The 12,263-nt window shown below is 44.5% G+C and overlaps 1 protein-coding gene across 11 annotated transcripts in view; it reads right to left on the reverse strand.

The window, feature by feature from the left end:
- The window catches only part of PNPLA7 (patatin like phospholipase domain containing 7), a 76,151-nt gene that overhangs the window by 52,244 nt on the left and 11,644 nt on the right, over positions 1–12,263 (reverse strand). The gene's annotated exons all lie outside the window — the stretch shown is intronic.

The following is a 12,263-nucleotide window of genomic DNA, read 5'->3' on the forward strand; positions in this document are numbered from 1 at the left end:
GTGTGAACAAAGTTTTCATTTTCCTTGCTAAATATTGTGGAATTATTTACCAAAACCTCAGCTAAAGTTGGAGTTGGTGTGGGGGCTGACCTGTAAGAGGGGCGCTCACACCTACCACCGTGTCAGTTACCACCCATGTCAGTTACCCAGAAGAGGAAGAGGCCTCTGCCTACATCTTGGATGGGAATTTGCCTCTACCTGTCCTCTGGCCATAAAGGCCGAGCACCGAAGAACTGATGCTTTCAAACCGCGGTGCTGAAATGGACTCTTGAGAGTCCCCTGGACTGCAAGGAGATCAAACCAGTCAATCCTAAAGGAAATCAACCCTGAATATTCACTGGAAGGACTGATGCTGAAGCTGAGGCTCCAATACTTTGCGACCCCATGGACTGCAGCCTGCCTGTCTTCCCTGTCCTTCGCTATCTCCTGGAGTTTGCTCAAACTCAAGTCCATTGAGTCAGTCAAGTCCATTGATGCCATTCCACCATCTCATCCTCTGTTGCCCACTTCTCCTCCTACACTCAGTCTTTCCAGCATCAGGGTCTTTTCCAATGAGTCAGCTCTTTGCATCAGGTGGCCAAAGTATTGGAGCTTCAGTTTCAGCAACAGTCCTTCCAATGAATACTCAAGGTTGATTCGCTTTAGGATTGACTAGTTTGAGCTCCTTGCTATCCAAGACACTTGCTCTCAAAAGTCTTCCCCAGTACCACAGTTCGAATGCATTGGTTCTTTAGCACTCAGCCTTCTTTATGGACCAATTCCCATATTGGTACATCAAAGTGAAAGTTGCTCAGTCGTGTCCAACTCTTTGCAACCCCAGGGACTATGTAGTCCATGGAATTCTCCACATCAGAATACTGGAGTGGATAGCTGTTCCCTTCTCCACGGAATCTTTCCGACCCAGGAATTGAACCAGGGTTTCCTACATTGCAGACAGATTCTTTACCAGCTGAGCTACCAGGGAAGCCCAGATTGGTATGTGACCCCTGGAAAAACCACAGTTTTGATTATACAGACCTTTGTTGGCAAAGTGATGTCTCTGCTTTTTAATATGCTGTCTGGATTTGTCATAGCTTTTCTTCCAAGGAGCAAGTGTCTTTTAATTTCATGACTGCAGTCATCATCCACTGTGATTTTGGAACTCAAAAAAAGAAAATATGTCACTGCTTCCACTTTCCCCCTTCTATTTGTCATAAAGTGGTGAGACTGGATGCCATGATCTTAATTTTCTGAATGTTGAGTTTTAAACCAGCTTTTTCACTCTCCCCTTTCACCCTCATCAAGAGGCTCTTTAGTTCCTCCTCACTTTCTGCCATTTGAGTGGTGTCATCTGCATATCTGAGATTGTTAGTATTTCCCCCAGCAATCTTGATTCCAGCTTGTGATTCATCCAGCCCAGCATTTCACATGATGTACTCTGAGTATAAGTTAAATAAGCAGGGTGACAACATACAGCCTTGATGTACTCCTTTCCCAATTTGGAACCAGTCTGTTGTTCCATGTCTGGTTGTAACTGTTGCTTTTGACCTGCACACAGGTTTCTCAGAAGGCAGGTAAGGTAGTCTGGTATTCCTATCTAAGAATTTTTCCAGTTTTCTGTGATCCACACAGTCAAAGCTGTAGCATAGTCGATGAAGCAGAAGTAGATGTTTTTCTGGAATTCCCTTTTTCTATGATCCAATGGATGTTGGCAATTTAATCTCTGATTCCTCTGCTTTTTCTAAATAAAGCTTGTATATCTGGAAGTTCTCGATTCATGTACTGTTGAAGCCTAGCTCAAAGGATTTTGAGCATTATCTTCCTAGAGTGTGAAATAAGCACAATTGTAGGGTAGTTTGAACATTCTTTGGTGTTGCCTTTCTTTGGGATTGGAATGAAAACTGACCTTTTCCAGTCCTTTGGTCACTGCTGTTTTCCAAATTTGCTGACATTTACTACCAATTTGCTTTATGACCCAGAATATATTAATAGTATGTATTGTGAGTGCCCCATGTCCACATGAAAGAAATGTACTTGCTATTGTTGGGATGAGTGTTCAGTAAATGTTCACTTAATTAATTAATTAAACAAGAAGGCTGATGGTGCTGTTTAGATTTTCTACATCTCTGTGGACTTTCTGTCTACCTGTCCTACTGATTACTGAACAAGTGAAGTCATCAGCTTTAACTATGGATTCATTCTCCTTTCACATCTGTAAGTTTCTGCTTCACTTTTGAAATTCCATTCTTAGGAGAATACACATTTGGGTTTGCTCTATCTTCTTGACTAGTGGTGTTCCTCACCCTGGAAACATTCTGTGGTCTGAAGTCTACTTTGTCTAACATTAATACAGCCTTTCGGTTTTGAGCTTTCATGATATAGTCTATCATATTCTTTTCTTTTCAATCTACCTAAGTCTTTATAGCTATAGTAGTTTTATGAAGCCAGCATGTAGCTGGATATTGGTATGTCTATCTAAACTGATCACCATTTAATTGATGCATTCAACATTATTACTGATGTATCTAGGATTAGGCTCCAATTTTCTGGGGAATGTTGAATTTTTTATCAAGTTATCAAGCTGACTGGGTTCAAACCCCAAGTTCTGTCTTACTCCCTGTCCCATCCCACTGTGCTGTGGGGCTGAGTGCCAGTATCTCTGATTTTTGGGTGATGCCTCAAGTGCTTGGCTCTGCCGCCCCTCGGGGGTTAGTCTGAGACCTGGGCTGAGGCTGCACCTTAGCCTGGTTCTCACAGCCCATGCCTGGCCTGTGCCATGCTGCTCTCTGTCTGCCCTGAGACTCTCAAGACCCATGCACACTCTCTCCCATACTGAGAGAGTCCATGACTGGGCTGCCCTGAGGCAGAGCACTGAGACAGAAGAGGAAACCCAGGGAACTGACCATTCTTGGGATGCTTTTCCTGTTTTTGATTCCCACCTGCGATCTACCCACTTTTATTCTCAGATTCCTGGGTAACTGCTTTGCATTCTACCCAGAGTTTCTGTTGTGATCAGCAGGAGAGAGAGGATATGGTGGCATCACTCTGCCATAGCAGAACTGGAATTCTATTTCATTTTTATTAAAAATAAAATCTCAATGTCTCTCTTCTTTGAAAGCCAGAATGAAGAAGCCTAATAAATTGCCACAGAGAACAGCTCATCTGTGTGGTGAGGCTCACTGTTGCTGCTGGTAGACAGCCCTGCTTTACTTGTATGCAAGGCCCTGCAAAAAAAGAATTCACACAAGGTAAAACCTAGTGCATGTCCAGTCTCCTGACCTGACTGTCCATGAGTGAACATGGAAAACGCCCCTTCCTCCAAACAGCCCTGCCAGTCAGGAACACTGGGCTCTGGCTCAAGGGGTCCTCGGTGTGTTCTGGGCTTAGTTACACCCCTTCTGCCTTGAAGTCCTTTCTGCCTGCTTCAGATAATTTATACAGAGAAGGATGTCCCTGTATGAATCCAGAGAAGCCAAAGCTCAAAAGGATACATGCACCCCAATGTTCACAGCATTGCTATTCACAGTAGCCAGGCCACGGGAGCACCCTGAGTGCCCACCAACAAATGAAGGGATAAAGATGTGGAGAACACACACACAACGGGATAGTGCTGCTGTTGTTTAGTCACTAGGTCATGTGCAACTCTTTGAAACCCTATGGAGTGCAGTCTGCCAAGTTCCTCTGTCCATGGGATTTCCCAGGCAAGAATACCAGAGTGAGTTGCCATTTCCTTGTCCAGAGGACTTTCGCAGACCAGGGAGTGAACCTGTGTCTCCTGCTTGGCAGGCCGATTCTTCACCAGTGAGCCACTCAGGAGGCCCGCGGTGGAACGCTACTCGGCCATGAAAAAGGAGTGGGTGCCGTGGCCACCTGCAGCAACGCGAACGGACCCAGGGGTCACCCAGCAAAGGGAGTCAAAGACACGGAATTCACCATGTGAGTACATTCCACATATATGTGGAATGAACCTGTTTACAAAACAGAAATAGACTCACGGAAAACAAACAGACATAGAAAACAAAATTACGATTACAAAAGGGAAAACAGAGGGAGGGATAAAGCAGGAGTTTGGGATTAACATGGACACACTCCTATGTATAAAATAGATAAAACAATATCTTACTGTATGGCACAGGGAACAATACTCAAAAGGTTGCAATAAAGAAAAAAAAAGGTTGCAATAACCCATAAGGAAAAGGAATCTAAAAAAGAAAAGTGATACATACATATAAGTATAACTGAATCACTTTGTTGCAAGCTAAGACTAATACAACATTGTAAATCAACTATAATTCAATTTTTAAAAACCTATAAAAACCATAAAATTTTGAGTTTAAAACAATAAGAAAAAGAGAAGATTGCTCCATAAACGATCCATGAGCACAAGAAACAGGAGCCCCAAGCAACACAGAGCAGCCACCTGCCAGGCGTCCAACACAGGACCTGGGGGCCAGCCCCGGAGGCCCCGCGAGGCAGAGGCAGGGGCCAAGCCAGGTCAGGGCTCGGCCCCTTGATGCGCATGCACCACTGGCTGCTCTGTGGGGAGCAGTCGCCCTCCTCGTGGGCTGACAGGGGTGAGGTTCTCTCTCAGACGTGACAAGGCCTGTGCTGGCAGCATGTCTCACACTCACCAGGGAGCTGAGCAGCCAGGAGACCCGGGGAGAAACAGGGGAAGGATATCCCCACAACCCCACCCCCACAAGCCCTAACAGACAGCAATTCTCATCAGTTCCAGAGTCGGGGAGAAAAGTGTATGTGTGTCTCTGTCTGCGAGTATGTCTGTGTGTTAAAGGCAGGGTGGGAAGAGAAAATGACAGCTCAACAGCTGACAGTAAAAACAGTTCAAACGGACTTGTTTACTTAGGAAAACAGTGCCCTCAACCTCAGCAAGAAACTTTAAACGCACAGGTGACACAGCTGCAGGGGTGTGCACAGGCTTGGCACACACCTACACATGCCGACAAATGTTTTCTCTGGCCTTGGCCACCACAGAAAACAGTCCCAACAACTTGTCAGTCACCAACGAGGAGATCAAAGGGTATCGAGCAGACAATGGAACTGGAACAACACGTCACCATGGAGGGATTTATGCCAGTAACCCCCACACAGCAGGGCGCTGCAGAGCCGTGCAGAGTACACCACTGAGGAGCGAGGCACAGCAACCACACCACACCTGTGCAAAGTATCCAAGGAGAGTCAGAAAAGCAGCTGCCTCCAGGAAGGGGTGAAGAGAAGCAGAATGGGACCAAGAGCTTACAGCTAGCCTGAGTTACAGGGCCATCACGCTCTCACCTGGCTAACAGCTGACAAGTCTGCTTCCTAGGCTGTGCTCTTTTGTATATGTGAAATATTTCACAACAAATTTGCAAAAATTAAAACAATGGAGTAGGTGGGATTGGAGGAAGGTGTTCAAAAGGTATAAAATTCCAGGTACAAGGCAGACGAGCACCACACGTCCACACAGCTCACGCGCACTGCCTGTGCAGCCAGGTCAGATGTGGGTCTCCCTCTCACATAACTGGACTGTTGGGAACACGGCAGGCCCAGGTCTGAGACATGGAAGCAAACAAGCAGAGACAAGAAACTCAGAAGAGCCAGAGGTGATGTAGCGAGCAAAGAAAATCTTGTCTTACATCATCCATAAAAAAAATATTCAGATAGAAAAAAAAGATCTTGAAATAAAAAACATGATGACAGGAGAAAAGGGAACCCTCCTACACTGTTGGTGGGAATGTAAATGTACAGCCACTATGGAGAACCGTATGGAGGTTCCTTAAAAAACTAAAAACAGAGCTACCATATGATCCAGCAATCCACTCTTGGCCAAATATCCGGAGATAACTCTGGTTAGCAAAGATATACACACCCAGTGTTGACAGCAGCACTATTCACAATAGCCAAGACATGGGAAACCTAAATGTCCATCAACAGATGAATGGTTAAAGAAGATATGGTGAATAGTGTATACACAGACATACACACACACACACAAATAGAATATTACTCAGTCATAAGAAAAAATAAAATAATGCCATTAGCAGCAATACAGATGAACCTAGAGATTATCAGACTAAGTGAAGAAAGTCAGAGGGGGAAAGACAAATATCATATGGTGTCACTTATATGTGAAATCTAAAAAATGATACCAATGGACTTATTTACAAACAAACAGACTCATAGACATGGAAAACAAATTTATAGTTACCAAAGGGAGAAGGGGGAGGGATTAGGAGTTTGGGATTAACATATACATACTACTATATTTAAAATACCACAGAATGATTGTTTGTTTTCAAGGCAAACCATTCAACATCACAGTAATGCAAGTCTATACCCCAACCACTGATGCCAAAGAAGCTGCAATTGACCAGTTCTATGAAGGCCTACAAGACCTTCTAGAATTAACACCAAAAAAAAAAATATTTCCTTTTCATCATAGAGGACTGGAATGCAAAAGCAGGAAGTCAAGAGATACCTGGAATAACAGGCAAGTTTGGCCTTGGAGTACAAAATGAAGCAGGGCAAAGGTTAACAAGTTTGATCAGTAGAACACACTGGTCATAACAAATCCTTTTCCAACAACCTAAGAGATGACTCTACACATGGACATCACCAGATGGTCAATACTGAAATCAGATTGATTACATTCTCTGCAGCGGAAGATGGAGAAGCTGTATACAGTCAGTCAGCAAAAACAAGACCAAACAAGACTTAAATCATGAGCTCCTTATTGCAAAATTCAGGCTTAAATTGAAAAAAGTCGAAAAATCATTAGCATTCAGGTATGATCTAAATCAAATCCCTTATGACTACACAGTGGAGGTGACGAATAGATTCAAGGAGTTAGATCTGGTAGACAGAGTGCTCGAAGAACTATGGGGAGGTTTGTGACATTATCCATCCTAAAGGAGATCAGTCTTGGGTGTTCACTGGAAGGACTGATATTGAAGTTGAAACTCCAATACTTTGGCCACCTGATGTGGAGAGCTGACTCATTTGAAAAGACCCTGATGCTGGGAAAGATTGAAGATGGGAGGAGAAGGGATCAACAGAGGGTGAGACGGTTAGATGGCATCACCAACTCAATGGACATGAGTTTGAGTAAGTTCCGGGAGTTGGTGATGGACAGGGAGGCCTGGCGTGCTGCAGTTAATGGGGTCGCAAAGAGTCGGACACGACAGTGACTGAACTGAACTGAACAGGAGGCATGACCAAAACCTTTCCAAATAAAAAGAAATGCAAGAAGGCAAAGTGGTTGTCTGAGGAAAGTATACAAATAGCTAAAAAAAGAAAAGAATCGAAAGGCAAGGGAGAAAGGCAAAGATATACCCAACTGAATACCAAGTTCCAAAGAACAAGGAGAGATAAGAAAACCTTCCTCAGTGATCAGTGCAAAGAAAGAGAGGAAAATAAAAGAATAGGAAACACTAGAGATCTCTTCAAGAAAATCAGAGATACCAAGAGAACATTTAATGCAAAGATGGGCACAATAAAGGACAGAAACAGTAAAGACCTAAAAGAAACAGAAAAGATTAAGAAAAGGTGGCAAGAATACACAGAAGAACTATATGAAAAAAAAGTCTTAATGACCCAGATAAACAGTGGTGTGGTCACTCACCTAGAGCTGGACATCATAGAGTGTGAAGTCAAGTAGGCCTTAGGCAGCAATACTACGAACAAAGCTAGTGGAGGTGATGGAATTCCAGCTGAGCTATTTCAAGTTTTAAAAGATAGTGCCGTGAAAGTGCTACACTCAATTTGCCAGCAAGTTTGGAAAACTTAACAGTGACCACAGGACTGGAAAAGGTCAGTTTTCATTTCAATCTCAAAGAATGGCAATGTCAAAAAATGTTCAAACTACCTTGCAATTGCGCTCATGTCACATGCTAACAAATTATGCTCAAAATTCTTCAAGCCAGGCTTCAGCGATATGTGAACTGAGAGCTTCTAGATGTTCAAGCTGGGTTTCGAAGGCAGAGGAACCAGAGATTGAATTGCCAACATTCGATGGATAATGGAGAAAGCAAGGAAGTTCCAGAAAAACATCTACTTCTGCTTCACTGACTATGCTAAAGCCTTCAACTGTGTGGATCACAACAAACTGTGGAAAATTCTTAGAGAGATGGTAATACCAGACCACCATACCTGCCTCCTGAGAAACCTGTATGCAGGTCAAAAAGCAACAGTCAGAACCAGATATGGAACGATGGAAGGGTTCCAAATTGGGACAGGAGTATCTCAATGCTAAATATGGTCATCCTGCTTATTTAACTTATATATAGAGTACATCATTCGAAATGCTGGACTGCAAGAACCAAAAGCTGGATTTGGGATTTCTGGGAGAAATATCAATAACCTCAGATATGCAGATGAAAGTGAATGAGGAGAGTGAAAAATCTGGCTTAAAACTCAACACTTAAAAAACTAAGATCATGGCATCTGGTCCCATCACTTCATGGTAAATAGATGGGTGAAGAAGTGGAAGCAGTGGCAGATTTTATCTTCTTGGGTCCAAAATCACTGTGGACAGTGACTACAGCCATGAAATTAAAAGACACTTGCTCCTTGAAAGAAAAGCAGAGAGACATCACTTTGCCAACAAAGGCCCATATAGTCAAAGCTATGGTTTTCCAGCAATCATGTACGGATGTGAGAGTTGAACCATAAAGAAGGCTGAGCACCAAAAAATTGATGGTTTTGAACTGTGGTGCTGGAGAAGACTCTTGAGAGTCCCTTGGACTCCAAGGAGATCAAACCAGTCAATCCTAAAGAAAATCAACCCTGAATATTCATTGGAAGGACTGATGCTGAAGCTGAAGTTCCAGTACTTTGGCCACCTGATGCAAAGAGCCAACTCACTGGAAAAGACCCTGATGCTGGGAAAGACTGAGGGCAAGAGGAGAAGGGGGAGGCAGAGGATGAGATGGTTGGATGGCATCACCGACTCAATGGACATGAATTTGAGCAAACTCCGGGAGATAGCAGAGGACAGAGGATCCTGGTGTGCTGCAGTCCATGAGGTCAACAAAGAGTCGGACGTGACTTAGCAACTGAACAACAACATATTTAAAATTGGTAACCAACAAGGACCTACTCTATAGCACAGGGAAGTACATTCAACACCCTGTAATAAACCATTATGGAAAAGAATCTGAAAAAAAAAAATATATATATATATACATATAGCTGAATCAATTTGCTGTATATGTGAAATTAAAACAACACTGTAAGTCAACTAGACTTATATAAAAAAATGATGACAGAAATTAAAATTTCAATGGAAGATCTGGAAAATAAAGTTAACAAAATCTCCTTAAAAGTACAATAGAAAGATAAAGGGAGTGCAGAATAAAGACAATTCTAGATCTGTAAGGTTTCAAAACCCAATCTCCCTGCACACTTCTCAGGAAGCAATAGAGGATCTGCTTCACCTGAACAGGCAGATCAAGAGAGGAGGTGGGAGCCCTGCCCAGGAAGGAAGAAAGCACCCCCGGGACAGGGGCTGGACCGTGTGGCCCAGAAGTTCACAGGGGCACAGAGCCTGGGGACCCGGAGGCCACTTCCTGACCCATGGAATACTGGGCAAGGGCAGCAGTGCATGCCATGCACAGAAAACTAAGCTGCCAAAAATGAGGCCACTGTTAACTCCCGGGAAAAGGAAAAAGAACTTCACCTCCAGGCTCCACAGGCTCAGCTGCCAACAATGCCCACAAGGTGGGATGAGAGGAGCAGGATGGTAAGGCAAGCAGGGCATTTTCTACAGCGATAAGTCAAAACAAAATTGAGACAGAAGAATCATAAAACAGCAAGAGCAGCAGTTGTACACAGGAGACTGGAAGAGCTAGAAGCGGCCTTTCTTGGGAGAGGGTGGTGGAACAGACACTTCACAAAATATCAAAAGCATTTTTAGAATTTGTTCAGGTTATTTTGATAAGAACAAATAAAAAGATTTTTAAATCACAAATACACATTTGGTGAGGCAAAAATGATGTCCTTCCAAATGATCATTTAACTCAGTTCAGACTTGTTTTTTCCAAACACCCCCCTCCCCGCTCTCGGCCCCCACACTTGAGAAAGGAAGTGTCCTGCCCGGGGGCACTGAGGACCCGAGCCGAGGTGACCGCAGCGGCTGGGAGACAGCAGGTACCTGGCCTTGCTCCAAGCACACAGCCCACAGAGCTGCCACAGATGGTGCTCAGCCCAGAAGTCACAGCAGGATCAGGACCAGCAGCAGACCAAGAGGCAAGACACGAGCCTCCACCACCGCTCTCTCTCTTATCTAGGAGCCCCTGTGTGTGACAGCCAGCCTGCCTAGACCTCCCAGGTCTACAGCACACCTCACAGACTCAGACACTCAAGCCAGAATCCCACAGAACCCCCTCCTACGGTCCAACGGGCACACCCGGGTGCCCTCTCCCAGCACAAGGTCCCAGGCAGGGGCTGACCCCAAGCAGCAAGCAGGCAGGCTTGCTCGCAGCAGGTGGTGTCCCTCTCAGCCTCGGCCAAGCATGTGCTAAAGGCAGGCCAGGTCCTGGCGGCAGACAGAGACCCGGAGTCCCATGCATACCTCCACCCCCAGCCCCCAAACAGCTCAAAGCATCTGTACTGGTCTGACAGGGGCGGGCTGAACACAGGGGACACCCCTGAAGTCTCCGTGTGGAGCCTGCCAGCCCTCGGCATGCACAACTTAGGGCTGGCTGGAGGACAGCCACCAGGGGCCCACCCACAGTCAGCGTCACACGAGCTCCTAGACTCCGGAGCCCGCACGCTTCTGCTGACTGCCCCAGAGACCCCTCTGCGCAGGGTCTGCAGAAACTGAAGGACAAGTTGCCTCAGCACACAGCTAAAAAGAAAGCAAGAGATGTAACTTCCAAGGATAAAATTAAAATCAAATACACCTTTTCAGTGACACAGGTGCATGCATGTATCAAAGCAGCTACTTACACTTAAGATTTGTTTTACTGTAAGTAGGTTTTGATCAGAAGAAAAAATTAAATACTAAATTCCAGTTAACTGGGAGGAAATGAGGTACACTGAGCGGAGCCTTTAACAGCTAGTGATAGAAATAAATTAATTTTACTATTCTACTTTTTAACATGTTTGAATATATCCCATGATAGAAGTTTAAAAGTCATAAACTAGCATGAGATGCTATTTTTTAACCTATCGGACCAGTCCTATCGGACTGGAAACAGCAAATCACCAAGAAGGCAGTGGTCAGGCCTCTCAGCCCCGGGCCTCTCGCTCACCCCATGTCCTGTAACACGGTTACGTAACAGCGAAGCCCACTGACAGCGCTGCACATGTGCGCCATGATGCGCCCACTTGGCCAGGGGCCACTTCTCTCCTGTGAACACGTATCAGCTCCACCTGAAAAGCCCTCACAGCTGCAGTGAGGCTACATTATGTCTCATCTCACTCGCTGGTAAAGTGACGCTCAAAACTCTCCACGCCAGGCTTCAGCAGTACATGAACCATGAACTTCCAGATGTTCAAGCTGGTTTGAGAAAAGGCAGAGGAACGAGAGATCAAATTGCCAACATACACTGGATCATCAAAAAAGCAAGAGAGTTCCAGAAGAGCATCTATTTCTGCTTTATTGACTATGCCAAAGTCTTTGACTGTGTGGATTACAATAAACTGTGGAAAATTCTGAAAGAGATGTAAATACCAGACCACCTGACCTGCCTCTTGAGAAATCTGTATGCAGGTCAGGAAGCAAGAGTTAGAACTGGACATTGAACAACAGACTGAATCCAAATAGGAAAAGGAGTACATCAAGGCTGTATATTGTCACCCTGCTTATTTAACTTATATGCAGAGTACATCATGAGAAACGCTGGGCTGGATGAAGCACAAGCTGGAATCAAGATTGCTGGGAGAAATATCAATAACCTCAGATATGCAGATGACACCACCCTTATGGCAGAAAGTGAAGAAAAACTAAATAGCCTCTTGTTGAAAGTGAAAGGGGAGAATGAAAAAGCTGGCTTAAAGCTCAACATTCAGAAAACTAAGATCATGGCATCCGGTCCCATCACTTCATGGCAACTTTGGGGAAACAGTGGAAACAGTGGCTGACTTTATTTTTCTGGGCTCCAAAATCACTGCAGATGGTGACTGCAGCCATGAAATTAACAGATGCTTACTCCTTGGAAGGAAAGTTATGACCAACCTAGACAGCGTATTAAAAAGCAGAGACATTACTTTGTCAACAAAGGTCCATCTAGTCAAGGCTACGGTTTTTCCAGTGGACATGTATGGATGTGAGAGTTGGAATATAA

The sequence above is a fragment of the Odocoileus virginianus genome, chromosome 2 (genome assembly GCF_023699985.2).
Source record: "Odocoileus virginianus isolate 20LAN1187 ecotype Illinois chromosome 2, Ovbor_1.2, whole genome shotgun sequence".
NCBI classification, from domain to species: Eukaryota; Metazoa; Chordata; class Mammalia; order Artiodactyla; family Cervidae; genus Odocoileus; species Odocoileus virginianus.